We start from the raw sequence: 15663 nt of genomic DNA, 5'->3' as shown, positions 1-15663 counted from the left end.
GCAAAAAAATTAGGGTAACACTTTACTTGGGGTATTCATAAGAACATCATGATACATTTATAATGATAATATAACATGAGATTTTATGCATGCTTATGACAAGTGTCATTAAGTGTCATTAGCTCAGTGTTGTCATTTTTAATGCAAAGGTGACAGTTTGATATCATAAATACATCACAACTTGACACAGTGCCAAAACAACATGTCATAAATCTGTCATAAACATGATTTTCATGACTCCGTTATAACTGTGTTATGAATATTTTCTAATCACTTTCTTCAGAGTAACAAACTGAATTGTCATTAAAATTTTACATTAGAAGTGCCAATACTCAAATAAATTTAAACCAATACAAGACTTGGTGTGGAGTGACAGCTTCATTCATTTTAACAGAACTTTGTAAAATTACTGTGAACTGAAATGAGGGATTTTTAGTTATTTAGGGATTTTAGACCCCTTGGTCTCATGCTATAATGCTATAAATCCAGACATTTTTTATGATTACAGGCATTATTATGCAGAAAATCAGAAGAGAAGTATAATAGCACCCGGAAAAAATCCACGCAAACACAGGGAGAACATGCAAACTCCACACACAACTGCCACCTTACCCAGGGGACTTGAATCAGTGACCTTCTTGTTCTAACCACTGAGCCACCATGTTGCCAACATAGCTTTATACACTGTAAAAATGTACCTGATCAATTAGCGTTGACAGAAAATGCTTTTAGTTCATTGTAACTTCTTAAACTACATTAATAATGGTCTAACTGTCTAAGGTTATAATGGTAATAATGGTCTAAGTCAGTTTAAAATAATATAAATTCAATGGACTCATAGGGTAAATTTGATTCAATAAAAAACGATATGTCAAAACAGATGTGCATTAAGGCTAGAGCGACCTTGCTCATTTTTGACGCTCCTTTGCTGATTTGATTCTGGAACCAGGCCTCTGTCAGCCTTAATTCTTTATAGTAATCAGTAATCTATTTTCCAATCAAGCTGTCAGTCTTTATAGGCTTTACCTTGGTGCACACAGAATTCGTTTTCTTTGTTTGCAGGAGTGGGGAGAGAAATAAGTGGACAAAAAATTTTGTTGTTGTCATTTATAATAATAATAATAGTAATCACCATCATCATCATCATCATCATTAGCAAAGGGCACAGCTTGTAAATGTGCTACAGAGAACAAATTCATTCAAATGTATTGTACTGTGTGTACCTACTCAGAGTAAAAACCACATTGAGTGGACTGGAATAAATTCAATGTAGTCATAAGGAACAATATCTTTGAAGGCCTTCTGAATGGCAACATGCCCATGTCCTCAGCAGTGCATCTTCTCAGGACTGAGAAATATGTTGGTTTACAGTATGTTGTTTGCCTATAGAGTTTAGTTATTTAAATACAACAAAAATTTAGTTTGGCTATTATCTTTTATGTCTTTAAGTTGTGCATATGACTTATGGCCAAATTCTGACTTCTGATATTGTCTTTTTGAGTAAGGGTTAGAGCCGAATTTAAAGGGATTGTTCACCTATTGTAATTTTGCTGTTTGTTAATTCTTAGTTCATGAATATGGCAGATTTTAAGCCATGCTGCTTAATTGTTGCAATTCATTTTGATGGTCTCACATTTGAAAATTCACAGTTAAAATAAAAAATGCACAGAGATATGAAGCATACCAACTGCATTTTTGATTGGGGTTGTTTGCAGTGTTCGCAAATCAATTTTTTTGACTTAAATTGTTAAGTGGATAGTTTTCTTAAAAATATATATTTTCAATTTTCCTCCAAGACATTTTTTCTGCAGTAAAAGTCAATAACTTTCTAACACAAAACAACACAGCAAAACTGCTTAAGCAACATTTAAAAAGTTATTTCATTTTTAAAGCTTAATAATACTTTGGAATTCTTAGGCTAGCAACAAATACAATGACCCCGAGAGCCCAAAAAAAGGGCGCTCGGGCAGATCTGAGGGTTCCAGTGGGAGATAATCCGCCGCCCACGGGCTCGCGGACCTCTCGCTCCTCACGGCGCTCCATCCAAGCTTCGGGTAGTGGGAGTGATCCGTCTAACCAGATGGTAGCTCTCACGCTCGCTGACACCGGAGATCAGATGTCCTCCGCGGCATCGGAGGGTGGGCTTTCACTGTCTGACGAAGATCCAGGCCTGCTCGCCCCCCTCCGGGCAGGTGAGCGCCGTCAAATCGGATTCTGAAGCGGACATGTTAGCCGTGCTTTCCCGGGCTGCTTCGGCCGTGGGGTTGGAGCTGGTTTATCCCCCAGCTCCGCGGCCGGACCGACTAAATGAGTGCTACGTAGAGGACCAGAAGGCGAAGCCTTCGAAGCCTCTCGTCCCCTTCTTCCCGAAAGTGCACAGTAGGCTCACGCAGTCTTGGAGGGCACCTTTCTCTGCTCGTGCTGCGTGTCCCTCCGCCCTCACCGCCCTTGACGGTGGAGCTGCCAGGGGGTATGAGGCGATCCCGTTAGTGGAACGCGCTATCGCGGTCAATCTTTGTCCGCGTGGTGCCTCTACGTGGCGGGGTTTGCCCCGCCTCCCGTCCAAAGCCTGTAGGTTGTCTGCCTCCCTCGGAGCCAGAGCTTATAAGGCTGCGGGCCAGGCTGCTTCTGCTTTGCACGCGATATCCACCTACCAGCGCAACCAAGCGCAGGCGCTGGCCGAGCTGCACGAGGGCGGGTCCAACCCAAGCTTATTACATGAGCTGCGCACCGCGACCGACTATGCTCTTCGGACTACTAAGTCCGCCGCGTGTGCGCTGGGGAGGACGATGTCCACACTTGTGGTTCAGGAACGCCACCTCTGGCTAAACCTGGCCGATATGCGCAATGTTGACAAAGTTCGCTTTCTTGACTCGCCCATATCCCAGGCTGGCCTGTTCGGCGACAACGTCGGTGAATTCACCCAGGAATTCAAGGCGGTGAAAGAGCAGTCGGATGCGATGGGCAATGTCATCTAACGGCGTGGCCGTAAGCCCGCTCCGCTCGCTGAGCCATCCACCTCCGCTGCTCCTCGCTGAGGGCGCCCGCCAACGAGTGCTGCCCCGCCCCCGCATGCGCCTCCGGCCAAGCAGGCGCGGCGTACACCTCGAAAGCAGGCAGCCCCCCCTGCCCAGAGCGCCGTTAAGTGAGACAGCCCCCTCTCCGGAGTCAGGGTGCGGAGCCAGAGCGAATCGCTCTCCTCCAGCTCTTCCGCGGGACCCTCGTGCTTCCCGGATCAGCACACCCACTCAGCGCTGCCCCACCGCTGGTACGTCAGCGATTGTAGTGATGACTCCATTAGCGAGGGCTCTGCCTGCTTGGTTAGCGCGGGCCAGCCCCTCGCGGTGGCTCATACGCACAATCAGACTCGGTTACGCGATTCAGTTCGAGAAACGGCCCCCCAAGTTCACGGGCATGTATTTCTCCAGGGTCAACCCCCTGTCCGCCCCTGTCTTGCGAGAGGAGATTGCTGCCCTCCTGGCGAAGGGTGCAATCGAGCCAGTTCCTCCAGCCGAGATGGAGAGTGGGTTTTACAGCCCATACTTCATCGTACCCAAAAAGAGCGGTGGGTCACGACCAATCCTAGATCTGCGCGTTTTGAACCACTGTCTGCACAAGCTGCCGTTCAGAATGCTCACGCAGAGGTGCATTCTCCAATGCGTTCGTCCTCGGGATTGGTTTGCAGCCATAGACCTGAAGGACGCGTATTTCCATGTCTCCATTCTTCCACGCCACCGCCAATTTCTGCGGTTTGCGTTCGAGGGTCGAGCGTGGCAGTACAAGGTCCTCCTCTTCGGGCTCTCTCTGTCTCCGCGGGTCTTCACCAAACTCGCGGAGGGTGCCTTAGCGCTCATTCGGCTCGCGGGCATCCCCATACTCAATAATCTTGACTACTGGCTGATTTTAGCCCACTTGCGGGAGCAATTGATTGTGCACAGGGACAAGGTGCTTCAGCATCTCCGCCTACTGGGGCTTCAGGTCAACAGAGAAAAGAGCAAACTCGCCCCCGTGCAGAGGATCTCTTTTCTCGGGATGGAGCTGGACTCGATCACCATGGTAGCGCACCTCTCAGAGGAACGCGCTCGCCTGTTGCTGAACTGTCTGAGGGAGCTCGACAGCAAACTAGTGGTCCCACTGAAGTTCTTTCAGAGGCTCCTGGGGCATATGGCATCCGCCGTCATGCTGCTCGGATTGCTCCATATGAGACCACTTCAGCACTGGCTTCACGATCGGGTCCCAAGACGCGCATGGCACCGCGGGCACACACCGGGTCTCTGTTACTGCGCTGTGTTGCCGCGCCTTCAGCCCTTGGAACGACCCCTCGTTCCTACAGGCCGGTGTGCCTCTAGGACAGGCGTCCAGCCATGTTGTTGTTTTAACAGATGCTTCCAACACTGGTTGGGGGGCCGTGTGTCGCGGGCATGCGGCTGCGGGCCTGTGGAAAGGCACCCAGTTGCATTGGCATATCAATCGCCTAGAGCTGTTGGCAGTGTTCCTCGCTCTCCATCGCTTTTTACTGGTGCTGGAGCGGCAACACGTGCTGGTCAGGACAGACAGAATGGCGGCGGCGGCGTATATCAACCGCATGGGGGGGTATGCGCTCTCGCCGCATGTCTCAGCTCGTCGCCGTCTGCTCCTCTGGAGTCACCCGCGGCTGAAATCGCTGCGCGCCATTCACGTTTCAGGCACGCTTAATCGTGCAGCCGATGTGCTCTCATGACAGCTGTTACGCCCTGGAGAATGGAGACTCCACCCCGAGTCTGTTCAGCTGATATGGGCGCGATTCGGGGAGGCCCAGATTGATCTGTTTGCTTCCCCCGAGAACGCTCATTGCCAGTTGTTTTTTTTTTTTTCCCTGACCGAGGGCTCTCTCAGCACGGATGCACTGGCCCACAGCTGGCCTCGGGGCATGCGCAAGTATGCATTTCCCCCAGTGAGCCTGCTCGCGCAGTTACTGTGCAAGGTCAGGGAGGACGAGGAACAGGATTTGCTAGTTGCGCCCCTTTGGCCCAACCGGACCTGGATATCAGAGCTCTCACTCCTCGCGATGGCCCTCCCCTGGCAGATCCCTTTGAGAGAGGACCTACTCTCTCAGGGACGGGGCACCATCTAGCACCCTCGCCCCGATCTTTGGAACCTCCACGTGTGGTCCTTAGACGCGAGGAAGACTTAGGTAACCTACCGACTGCGATGGTTAATACCATCACTCAGGCTAGAGCCCCCCCACGAGGCGCGCCTACGCCCTGAAGTGGAGTCTATTCACTGAATGGTGCATCTCTCGCAGAGAAGTTACAGAAGTAACCCTTCGTTCCCCGTGGAGGGGAACGAAAGTGCCATACTCCGTCGCCATAATGACTGTTCCTTAGCTGTTTGAAAGTCTCTTCAGCTTAAAAGGATGGCGTTTGCTCGCTTCAGGTGTGCTTATATGCTGGGATAACTGGCGATGCAGCACACCTGCGCAAGCTTACGCTGCCAATTCATTTTCATTCATTGGCCCGTTCAATACTCTCCAGACAAGCGGCTTCTGATCCGAATCCTCCCATTCGTGGATTTCAATCAATCCACTCTATGGCACTTCCGTTCCCCTCCTCGGGGAACGAAGGGTTACTTCTGTAACCTCGAACGTTGTAAAATGACTTTTAATAACAACTTTTAATAGTGCTTATTAACAGCAGCTGTTATAGTTTCCTGGTGACGAGATCCGTCCTCTGTATGCTCGAAATTTCAAAATGCCCAGTTCAGCCTGCATGGACTTCGAAGGACTTACTGTACTTACACTTACCGTAAGCAACTGTAACTGCATGCCAACTAACTTATTATTACTAACTTAGAGAGAGTATTACTTTACTGATATGGTCATGGGTTCATATAAGTTGGCATATTACCAAATCAACTTATAATAGAATATCTTGTGGGGTATTCAATTGCAAAGTAAATAGTTACTGTAATTAACAGTTTTTTCCTCTGAAAAAGTAAGGGGTCACTTTTCATTTTTGAGTAATTTAATTACAGCTACATATTATGTACTTGTCTTACAGTTTTTCTTAGTTGTTTACACACAATTACTTGTACTTCAGACACAATTTCTACAATAACTGATGCACCAACCCCCTAAACCAATTCTGCTAAACTACAAGCACAATTCCTGCTTTACACTCAAATTGCAGATTTAAAACACATTTTTATTTTCAAAACACTACACAATTCTCTTTATTTGACACAATTTTCATGCAAAAAAAAACAAAAAAAAAAAAAAACACTGTCATTCAGCATACCACTGTCACTGTCCTACTTAGCATACCAACTCTTGACATGAGTAAACACCTGTCACACAGAATTGCAATTTAGAAATCAGAGCTCATCTGGTTCATAACTGGTTCACTGCCCAACCATGTTTTTTAGTTGTTTATCTCCCTTTATAATCTCCATTCCTCAATCCTATTAATAATTTTTTTTGCTTGGAGATGAAAAGTGTATGACCGAAATCCACACACACGTATACCCCTTCTCCAAGCTATAGCAGTTGATGCTTTTCATGGCTGGATTTGCCATGCAAGGTGACATTTCCCCCCGCTGCTTGGCCAGACAAAACCAGAAAAAAAGGATGCAGTATAGCTTATTTATTTATTTTTTATTTTTACTATAACTGTATTCAGTAAATACTTCTGTTAATGGCATATGTAGACCCTGTATCTGCAACTTTGTGTTGGTTGAGATGTACACTGTGTACACTGTATTTGTGAGAAAAATACAGTAAAATATATTTGGTATTTGTGTGTTTTGTATAAAAACACTATTCTGAAATATTTTGCAATGCACTTCTGTAGGCTAATGTATGTCTGTAGTAAGTGTAATACTGTCATCATGATGAATGAAGAAGAAGTGGTCTTAGTGTTTTACATTAAGCACATGTGTTCAACTGTTCTTATAATTGTCTATTCATGTGATGGCTTGTGTGTGTCATTTGAAAACAAAAGACCATTTTGAAAAGAAATCACACTGTTTTGAACATAAAGTTTCATTTTGTAGAAGAATTTAAGAGTTTTGCCCAATGTGTGTGTGTTTTGTGATTTGTGTATAGAGTTCTGACAATATGAGACATACTTTCAGAAAATGTGTGTAAACAATTTTTGAAAAACTGTAATCTACATAATATTCTTACTTAAAACTCACTTATGTTCTGATTGCTTCAGTTCTGATCTGACAAAATAACCACTTTATTTGATCCACCTGCACTTTGCTTATTTGTCTTTTAGGTCTTGTTTTGTATTTCCAGTTTGTTATATTTGACTTCCTGTATGTTTGTGAACCTAATGTTGTCTCTACTTAAGTCTACTTGTTTTGTCTCTTTTTGTTATATTAAAGTGTCCTTAAGCTCTGAAAGCGCTATTTAAATAAAAAATGTGTGTGTGTGTGTGTGTGTGTGCACATTTCATGTTTTGATACACATAAGGTTTAACCTTTTCTCCAGTAATTACTTTTTTAACTTACCCGTTGTTAGAAGTGATATTTATCAAAATTAAATAGTAGCAGACATTAAGCAGGCTAGTAATACTCTAATGATAGCTAATTGAGATGCAATTATAAATTACCGAACACACACACACACACACACACACACACACACATATATATATATATATATATATATATATATATATATATATATATATATATATATATATATATATATATATATATATATATACACTGTAAACGATTTCTTGTTAAATTAACAGTAAGTTACTGGCAACAATTATCCAGTAGCTGCTGTATTTCATAAAACAGTAACATTACTGTAATACTAATTACTTTAGTATTACATTTACTGTAAAATGTAATACATCATTTTAATGTTTTCTTTTTTTACTGTAACACCAATTACAGTAGTGATACACACTGCAAAACTGAAAACAGTATTTTACTGTACATTTTTACCATACAGAACTACGGTATTTTAATGTTACTTTCATTATTACTGTATAGTATTTTACAGTTATTAAATGTTATTTTATTGTATTTAATAGTGCTACTTTATAATGAGCAAAAATGTTCAAAAATTGCACAAATGTTATTTTAACTGTTCAAGAAATACAAGAAGAATAAAGAAACTGAAACTTTAACTTCACAATAAAAGTTTATTGTGTAAACCCCACTAAAACTGTAGCAATTATTCAATATAACACAGCAACAGAACACTAATGAACAATTGATCATTAAAACCAGTCAACAATTAATGTATCAAAAAGTATTACAATTTTAAAAACAGGTGAAAATACTGCTACAAGACACGAAATGATGAAAGTCAAATGATGTTGTGGAAAAGGGACAGTGAAAAAGGGCAGCAGCACTTCTGATGATCCTGCAAAAATGACAAGCAAAATCAATCACTGGAGTAAAAACTAATCATGCCTCAAATTATTTCATTCATTTAGAAACCAAACACCGCACTGCTGTTTTATATAAATAAAACACTGTTTTTTTATTGTTTTTGTTGGCAAAATACAGATTGTTGTCTATTTACAATTACACTAACGTTAATGGGGAAAAGATCAGTCAAGTCAACACTAGTCAAGTGTCCACACAGGTAAGTAAAAAATAAAGTCTCATCTTAACTTTATGTCTGCAGGCCCGTGCAGAGACCGTCCAAAGGGCATGTGCAGGATAAATTTTTGGAAGAGCGGGGGGGGTGGGGGGTGGGGGGGGTATTGGTGCAGATCTGCAGAGTGGATGCGCGCGTACTGAAGAGCGGTGTTATCGCGCGCGTACTGATCAGCTGTGTTGTCGCGCGCGTACTCAAGAGCGGTGTTGTCGCGCGCCTACTGAAGGGCGGGACCGAAGGTGTGCCGCGTCGCGGGGGCACTTTTGATCATTTTGGAAGGGCACCTTCTATCCAAGACTAAAAAGGGCATGTGCACTGCACAGGTTGAGCCCTATGTGTGCACGTGCCTGAATGTCTGACTCTGTATAGCTTGATTATCTGATTCCATGACCACACTAGCGCTTCCACGAATTTAAGAGGGGTGAACACAGTTCATTCTGACCATAAGAGGCTACATATTAAAAATAAATAAATAAAATAATCTAATTTAATGTAACTAATGTAAATTAAGTACGTTTAAGCTTTTAACATGTGAAAATTTACTTCTAACTTACAGACAAGATTACGTTAGAGAACATGAAAGCCCTAGGTGATTTTTTAAAATAATGCTAATGATAAGTTTCTGACATTTGGTTTGCATAAAACAAAGTAATCACTAAGCATTTATTTTTGGCAAAATCTGCCGAGAGGCTCAGCGACACGATCAAATGTGTTAAAGTTGAGCAGAGAACTGAAGAGTAGTCAAGCAGTCTACTACATGAAATGTTTGTGATAATATTTTGCGGTCAATTCGTATTACTGTATTTCAATATGCAGTTATGGCATGTCAGTGAGACAAATAAATATTATTACACCTCTTCGGTGATATTTCCTCAAATTAAATTATCATGACGTTACTGTGCACAGCATCAGTAAAACTTTAAGAATAATTTATATACCAAATTTTTTAAAATAGTCACTGCTGATTTCAAACTAACATTAAAGATAGGCTTACAGAAATCCTGAATGCATGATAATATGAAGATTTATTACTCACTGATGTCGAAGCACTTCCAGGTTGTCAGAGATGTAGACAGGGCAGAATATGTGCCATCAAATGAGCTCTTGTGCAGCCTTTGTTGGACATCAAGGTAGTATGATCACTCACACTGTGAAAAAAAAAATCTGTTATTTTACATGTTTTTTCCCAGCAGCTAGGGTAATAGAGTCATTTGGTTAAGTCAAGTGGTTTAAAATAATTTTATTTATTAAATACTTGCTTATCCATATATAGATGTAAAAGTAACCAAAATAAATAATTTATTAAAATGTGAGGGATACTAAGCATGTTTGGTCTACAGAGAGAAGTAAACGTTTACTTTAAGCATTGATCCTAATGAATCTATTTCTGAACTACATCCAACCTCGCCTCGGAAACAGCATTTTTGAGCATTTAGATCAGGGGTGCTTAACCCTGTTCCTGGAGATCTACCTTTCCGCAAAGCTCACCTGCAACCTTGATCAAGAACACCTGTCTTTATTTACCAAGTGCTCCTTCAGATACTATTTAGTTTGTTTAGTTGCGTTTGATCAGGGTTGGAGCTAAACTCTGCAGAAAGGTCGATCTCCAGGAACAGGGTTGAGCACCCCTGTTTAAGACAATGAAAAATAAGACATCTAGATGATATTTTATATTCAATCATTTGTGAAATTTAAATTACTTATATTCAGTATATACATAACATAAAATTAGAATAAGAATAAAAAAATAATACTCTATGTCAAATAAAATACTTCAGATCTAAATAAAGCAGGTGTTTTTACCTAAAGGTTCCTTTCCTCCAGTTAGTTTAGTTGCAGATCCCTCCACATCTGTGCTTTATTTGGTTCTAGACTTAAGAGTAACTGGTGTCACATTCCAGGTCCATCACAATCTGAGCTAGAAAGACAATATGGCAAAAGACAAGACACATATAAATAAGTCTCAGAATAAAATATTTAAAAGGATAGTTTACTTTTCTGCCACCATTACTCCATGTGTTATAAATCCATTTAAATTTCTGTTGAACACTAAAGCAGATATTTTGAAGAATGTTAGAAACCAGTAACTATTGACATCCAAATTTCTTTAAAAAAATATATGAGTTTGTGTTCAATGGAACAAAAAAAAATCTAACTATTTTGAAACAAGTGGATGATGCCAAAGATGCCATTATTTTCATTTTTGGGTGAACTGTCATAAAAACTGATCGCTTGAGGAAAACTAAATCAAGTACCTCCTGTGAGCAAGCAGAATCACTATTTCATTGTATTCAGCCAACTGACCCAGCCGAGGCTCGAACCAGCGACCTTCTTGCTGTGAGGCGACAGCACTACCTACTGTGCCACTGCGTCACTACTGGAAGAAGAAAAAGGTTGTACATGAAACTCCTCACAACAAATCTGTGAACAACTTGACAATTCAAAATCTAATCAAAATGAGGAAGACATCAACATTACCTTGAATAATCAAGTGAGGAGAGATTGGTAGCATCAGTTTTTCAACATCAATTGCTGTAGCTGCAAAAAATGATAAATATAATAAGAGTAAAATAAGACTTAACATTTAATAATCTAAATCTATGGTACAACCATACAAATCTGTATGGGGTTCAAATACATTTGTATACAAATCATTCCCTACACCTGAACACCAAAAATAAAATGTACAATTAATGACACACTAACGTGTTACAATAAGCTCATTAACCAGTGAGAAATAGACAATTAATATGAAATATGTTAATATTAACGTTAGCTTAAAAGACATCAACTGAATTTTATTATCAGCTTAATTTAATAAAACAGTTTAGTTTCATTGTGTGTTTAGTTTGAATAACTAAGTTAACTTAGGTTAACAAATTTAACCATAATGATAACTTAGTCAAAATTACGACATGAAGACTAGAGCTTACCTTAACGTTAAACATTTAACTTTTCATGGTGACTTTGCCTTCATCTCAGTGTTGTGCTGAAATAAAGAATGCAGTTAACAACACCAAGTAAAAGTTACGTTTTTTTTTCAGGTAGCTTAACGTTTCTATGGTCAAAAACTCACTCAAGATCAACTACCTGTACATTATCTAATACCTCGCAAACACTACAATCACGGTCTGGCGTCGAAAACCGTGACATAAGTACCTACAACTAAAGTAACTTGGTTAATTATTTTAAATTACACACACACTACACGGAAATATACACAAAACAACCCTTTAACGAACAGAATTAGATTTTTAAACACTTACCGAGGATGAATTCACAAGAAGAAAAGGCAACAGGTTGATTTCAAATTAGGAGAGCCGTTGCTTGCCTGGTGAAGCTCGAATCGAGTCAGCTCGGTTCTTTGAATCGGCTCCTTAGAACAGTAAAGAGTCTAATCCGCCTAAAACCGATTCCTTTTTGTATATTATTGTAAGACACAACAATGAATCATTACTATTTCGTTATATTGCTCGGCCACACACATTTATACACAAATTGCTGAATATGCTTGTGAACACGTGTGATAAAATAATTCCCAAGCAAACGGTTCAATCCGATTCGGTGTCGTTTGAGTGCTGAACCGAACCAGTGCAAACGTGATATTGATAAAATAGTAATATTGTTTTTTTTTTTCACTTTACCAGCAAAAATATTACATATATATGACTTTAACAATAAGAATAAGGTTCGCTTGAAGTTTTTTGAGAATTAATATTTTTTTCTCCCAGAGTTCATTTCACACCAACAAGCAAGTATAATGGCGGATGAGAACCCTGCTGAAAAAAACAGCTTAAACCAGCCTAGGCTGGTTGGCTGGTTTTAGCTGGTCGACCAGGCTAGTTTTAGAGGGTTTTTGGCCATTTCCAGGCTGGTTTCCAGCCAGTTCTTAGCTGGTCAGGCTGGGAGATGACCAGCTAAAACCAGCTTGACCAGCCTAGCCAGGCTGGGAGCCCAGCCAAAAACAGCTATGTCCAGCTTAAATCAGGCTGGTCAAGCTGGTTTTAGCTGGTCATTTACCAGCCTAACCAGCTAAGACCAAGCTGGAAATGGCTGGAAACCAGCCTGGAAATAGCCAAAACCCCTCTAAAACCAGTCAACCAGCCTAGGCTGATTTAAGCTGGATTTTTCAGCAGGGAAACCATTGTAAAACCATTGTAAAATGATTGTAAAACGATTGTAAAACCATTGTAAAACAATTGTAAAACGATTGTAAAGCCTTTGTAAAACGATTGTAAAACGATGGTAAAGCGATTGTAAAACCATTGTAAAACGATTGTAAAACGTTGGTAAAACCATTGTACAACCATTGTAAAACCATTGTAAAACCATTGTAAAACGATGGTAAAACCATTGTAAAACGATTGTAAAGCCATTGTAAAGCGATAGTAATACGAGTGTATCCCTGCTGAAAAAAACAGCTTAAACCAACCTAGGCTGGTTAGCTGGTTTTAGCTGGTCAACCAGGCTGGTTTTGGAGGGGTTTTGGCCATTTCCAGGCTGGTTGACCAGCCTAGCCAGGCTGGGAGTCCAGCCAAAACCAGCTATGTCCAGCTTAAACCAGACTGGTCAAGCTGGTTTTAGCTGGATTTAGCTGGTCATTTTCCAGCCTAACCAGATAAGACCAAGCTGGAAATGGCTGGAAACCAGCCTGAAAATAGCCAAAACCCCTCTAAAACCAGCCAACCAGCCTAGGCTGATTTAAGCTGGATTTTTCAGCAGGGAAACCATTACCAAATGATAATAAAACCATTGTAAAACCATTGTAAAACGATGGTAAAACCATTGTAAAACCATTGTAAAACGATGGTAAAACCATTGTAAAACCATTGTAAAACCACTGTAAAACAATGGTAAAACCATTGTAAATCGATTGTAAAACGATTGTAAAACGATGGTAAAATGATTGTAAAACCATTGTAAAACGATTGTAAAACCATTGTAAAACGATGGTAAAACGATCGTAAAACCATTGTAAAACGATTGTAAAACCGTTGTAAAACGATTGTAAAACCATTGTAAAACGATCGTTTTACCATTGTAAAACCATTGTAAAACCATTGTAAAACGATGGTAAAACGATCGTTTTATCATTGTAAAACCATTGTAAAACCATTGTAAAACCATTGTAAAACGATGGTAAAACGATTGTTTTACCATTGTAAAACAATTGTAAAACGATTGTAAAACCATTGTAAAACGATTGTAAAACGATGGTAAAATGATTGTAAAACCATTGTAAAACGATTGTAAAACCATTGTAAAACGATTGTTAAACGATGGTAAAACGATGGTAAAACCATTGTAAAACGATTGTAAAACGATGGTAAAATGATTGTAAAACCATTGTAAAACCATTGTAAAGCGATTGTTAAACGATGGTAAAACGATGGTAAAACCATTGTAAAACCATTGTAAAACGATGGTAAAACGATTGTAAAACCATTGTAAAACGATTGTAAAACCATTGTAAAACCATTGTAAAACCATTGTAAAACGATCGTTTTACCATTGTAAAACCATTGTAAAACGATGGTAAAACGATCGTTTTATCATTGTAAAACCAACCATTGTAAAACGATGGTAAAACGATTGTTTTACCATTGTAAAACCATTGTAAAACCATTGTAAAACGATCGTTTTACCATTGTAAAACCATTGTAAAACCATTGTAAAACGATGGTAAAACGATCGTTTTATAATTGTAAAACTATTGTAAAACCATTGTAAAACGATGGTAAAACGATTGTTTTACCATTGTGAAACCATTGTAAAACCATTGTAAAACCATTGTAAAACGATGGTAAAACGATTGTTTTACCATTGTAAAACCATTGTAAAACCATTGTAAAACGATGGTAAAATGATCGTTTTACCATTGTAAAAGCATTGTAAAACCATTGTAAAACGATCGTTTTTCCATTGTAAAACCATTGTAAAACGATCGTTTTACCATTGTAAAACCATTGTAAAACCATTGTAAAATCATCGTGAAACGATCGTTTTACATTGTAAAACCATTGTAAAACGATGGTAAAACGATCGTTTTACCATTGTAAAACCATTGTAAAACGATGGTAAAATTATCGTTTTACCATTGTAAAACCATTGTAAAACGATCGTTTTACCATAGTAAAACCATTGTAAAACCATTGTAAAACGATCGTTTTACCATTGTAAAACCATTGTAAAACGATGGTAAAACCACCGTTTTACCATTGTAAAACCATTGTAAAACCATTGTAAAACGATGGTAAAACGATCGTTTTATCATTGTAAAACCATTGTAAAACCATTGTAAAACCATTGTAAAACGATGGTAAAACGATCGTTTTACCATTGTAAAACCATTGTAAAACCATTGTAAAACCATTGTAAAACGATCGTTTTTCCATTGTAAAACCATTGTAAAACGATCGTTTTACCATTGTAAAACCATTGTAAAACCATTGTAAAACGATCGTTTTACCATTGTAAAACCATTGTAAAACCATTGTAAAACCATTGTAAAACGATCGTTTTACCATTGTAAAACCATTGTAAAACCATTGTAAAACCATTGTAAAACGATGGTAAAACGATCGTTTTATCATTGTAAAACCATTGTAAAACCATTGTAAAACGATTGTTTTACCATTGTAAAACCATTGTAAAACCATTGTAAAACGATTGTAAAACCATTGTAAAACCATTGTAAAACCATTGTAATACGATGGTAAAACGATCGTTTTATCATTGTAAAACCATTGTAAAACCATTGTAAAACGATCGTTTTACCATTGTAAAACCATTGTAAAACCATTGTAAAACGATGGTAAAACGATCGTTTTATCATTGTAAAACCATTGTAAAACCATTGTAAAACGATTGTTTTACCATTGTAAAACCATTGTAAAACCATTGTAAAACGATTGTAAAACCATTGTAAAACCATTGTAATACGATGGTAAAACGATCGTTTTATCATTGTAAAACCATTGTAAAACCATTGTAAAACGATCGTTTTACCATTGTAAAACCATTGTAAAACCATTGTAAAACCCTTGTAAAACGATGGTAAA

At 39.4% G+C, this 15663-nt stretch overlaps 1 protein-coding gene and 1 long non-coding RNA gene across 5 annotated transcripts in view; both read right to left on the bottom strand.

Moving 5' to 3' along the window:
• The window catches only part of LOC137490010 (uncharacterized), a 692802-nt gene that overhangs the window by 387761 nt on the left and 289378 nt on the right, over positions 1–15663 (bottom strand). The window lies entirely within an intron of this gene.
• LOC141375503 (uncharacterized) lies at positions 7869–14653 on the bottom strand. The gene is made up of 6 exons (XR_012383543.1): positions 11536–14653; positions 11081–11140; positions 10858–10979; positions 10406–10520; positions 9639–9750; positions 7869–8362 (listed from the first exon to the last, which is right to left on the bottom strand). It is a non-coding gene; the product is annotated as an uncharacterized lncRNA (long non-coding RNA).

This window comes from Danio rerio, chromosome 1 (assembly GCF_049306965.1).
Source record: "Danio rerio strain Tuebingen ecotype United States chromosome 1, GRCz12tu, whole genome shotgun sequence".
In the NCBI taxonomy this organism is placed as follows: domain Eukaryota; kingdom Metazoa; phylum Chordata; class Actinopteri; order Cypriniformes; family Danionidae; genus Danio; species Danio rerio.
The sequence above is the reverse complement of the archived record's forward strand: the minus strand, read 5'-3'. Positions and strand labels throughout refer to the sequence as shown.